The sequence below is a fragment of the Castor canadensis genome, chromosome 14 (assembly GCF_047511655.1).
Source record: "Castor canadensis chromosome 14, mCasCan1.hap1v2, whole genome shotgun sequence".
In the NCBI taxonomy this organism is placed as follows: domain Eukaryota; kingdom Metazoa; phylum Chordata; class Mammalia; order Rodentia; family Castoridae; genus Castor; species Castor canadensis.
The window spans coordinates 23,718,337-23,720,817 of record NC_133399.1 but is presented as its reverse complement, the minus strand read 5'-3'; positions in this window follow the sequence as shown (position 1 = coordinate 23,720,817).

Below are 2,481 nucleotides of genomic sequence, written 5' to 3'. Positions count from 1 at the left end.
TTCATATTAACTTCTGTGGCTTTAAGGTTTCTATACAAGTTCTTTTACACTGGGGACATAAAACACTTTCATGTTTTGGGTTTCTTGCCTACCAACAAATCTCCCCTATGTGCTCTCCCCTTATCCTGTGACCCAAGTCCAACCACATTGCTATATCTGCCCTAGATCTAAAGTCCAATTATGAGGGAGAACATATGATTAATGGTCTTCTCAGCCTAGCTAACTTTGCTCAGAACAGTGTTCTGCAGTTCCATCCTTTTATTTGTCAGTGATAACATTTCATTCTTCTTCAAGTCTGGGTAAAATTCCATTGTGTATAAATACCACATTTTCTTAATCCATTCGTCAGTAGTAGGGCATCTTGCCTGTTTCCAAAATGTGGCTATTGTGAATACCACTGCAATATACATGGGTGTGCAGGTGCCTTTGGAGTAACTGTGTCACATTTTGTTGGGTAAATCACCAGGAGTGGTATTGCTGGATCATATGGCAGATCTATGTTAAGATTCTTAAGAAGCCTCCACATTTTTTTGCAGAGTGGTTGCACTAACTTGCTTTCCAACCAGCAGCATATAAGGGTTCCTTTTCCCCACATCCTCACCAACACAAGTTGTTGGTGGTGTTTTTGATGGTGGCTATTCTAACAGGGGTGAGGTGGAATCTTAGTGTGATTTTGATTTCCATTTCCTTTATGACTAGAGATGGTGAGCATTTTTTGCATGTGTGTTTTGGCCATTTGAATTCCTTCTTTTGAGAAAGTTCTGTTTAGTTCGGTTGCTCATTTCTTTATTGGTTCATTGTTTTGGGAGACTTTAGTTTTTTAAGTACCCTGTATATTCTGGTTATCAGTCCTTTGATGTATAGCTGCAAAATATTTTCTCCCACTCTGTGGGTGGTGTCTTCAGTTTAGAGACCATTCCTTTTGTTGTGCAGAAGCTTTTAGTTTCATGAAGTCAGATTTGTCCATCCTTTCTCTTAGTTACTGAGCTTCTGGAGTTCTATTGAGGAAGTCTTATACCTATTAGTTTCAGAGTGAATCCTGCTCTCTCCTGTACCAAGTTCAGAGTTTTGGGTCTGATATTAAGGTCCTTGATCTATTTGAGTTGACACCAGTAGAGGGTGGTAAACATGAATCTACTTTCATTTTTTTGCAGATCACATAACCACTTTCCCCAACAACATTTGATGAGGAGGCTCTCTTTTCTCCATTGTATATGTTTAAAGCCTGTGTCAGAAACAATGTGGGCATAGCTTTGTGGACTCATATCTGGGTCCTCCCTTTTGTTCCACTGGTATTCATGTCTGTTTTTGTGTTAGTACCATGCTATTGCTTTGTAATATATTTTGAAGACTGTTATTGTGATACCTCCAGCATTGCTCTTTTTACTGAGTATTGCCTTGGCTATTTGTGGTCTCTCATGTTTCCAAATGAATTTTAGGGTAGATTTTTCATCTCTGTGATGTATCTCATTGGGATTTTGATGAGAATTTCATTAAACATGTAGATTGATTTTGGTAGTATAGCCATTTTTACTATGTTGATTCTACCAATCCAATCCATGATCTTCCTCAATCTCTTCCTTCAAGAGTTTGTAGTTCTCCTTGTAAAAGTCATTCACATTTGTTGTTAAGTTTACTCCTAGGTATTTGATTTTTTGAGGCTACTATAAATGGAATTGTTTCCATATATTCTTTCTCAGTTTGTGCATTATTGGTGTATAGAAAAGCTAATGATTTCTGCAAGTTGGTTTTGTATCCTGCCACCTTGCTGTAGCTGTGTATGTTGTCTAGGAGTTTTTGGGTAGAGATTTTTGGGTCTTTGAGATATAGGATAATATCATGTGCATATAGGGATATTTTGACAGTTTCTTTACCTATTTGTATTCATTTTATTTCTTCTTCTTGCCTAATTGCTCTGGCTAGGAATTCCAGTGCTATGTTAACTAGAAGTGGATATGGTGGGCACACTTGTCTTGTTCTTGATTTTAGGGGAAATGGTTTTATTTTCCACCATTAAGTATGATGTTGGCTGTAGGTTTGTCTTATACAGCCTTTACAATGTTGAGGTACATTCCTTCTATTCCTACTTTTCTTAGAGCTTTTATCATGAAGTGGTGTTGGATCTTGTCAAAGGATTTTGCTGCATCTATTGAGATGATCAAGTGGTTTTTGTCTTTGCTTCTACTGATGTGCTGTATTACCTTTCTTGATTTGCTTATGTGGAACCACCCCTGCACCCCTCGGTTAAAGCTGACTTGGTTAATTTGTATGATCTTTCTGATGTGTTGTGGGACTCAGTTTGTCATTATTTTATTGAGGATGTTTGCATTGATGTTCATTAAGGAGACTGGCCTATAGTTCTCCCTTTTTGAGGTGCCTTTTCTGGTTTGGAATGAGAGTAATATTGGCTTCATAAAATGAGTTAGGCAGTGTTCTCTCCCTTTATATTTCATGGAGCAGTTTATGGAGGGTTCGTTTTAG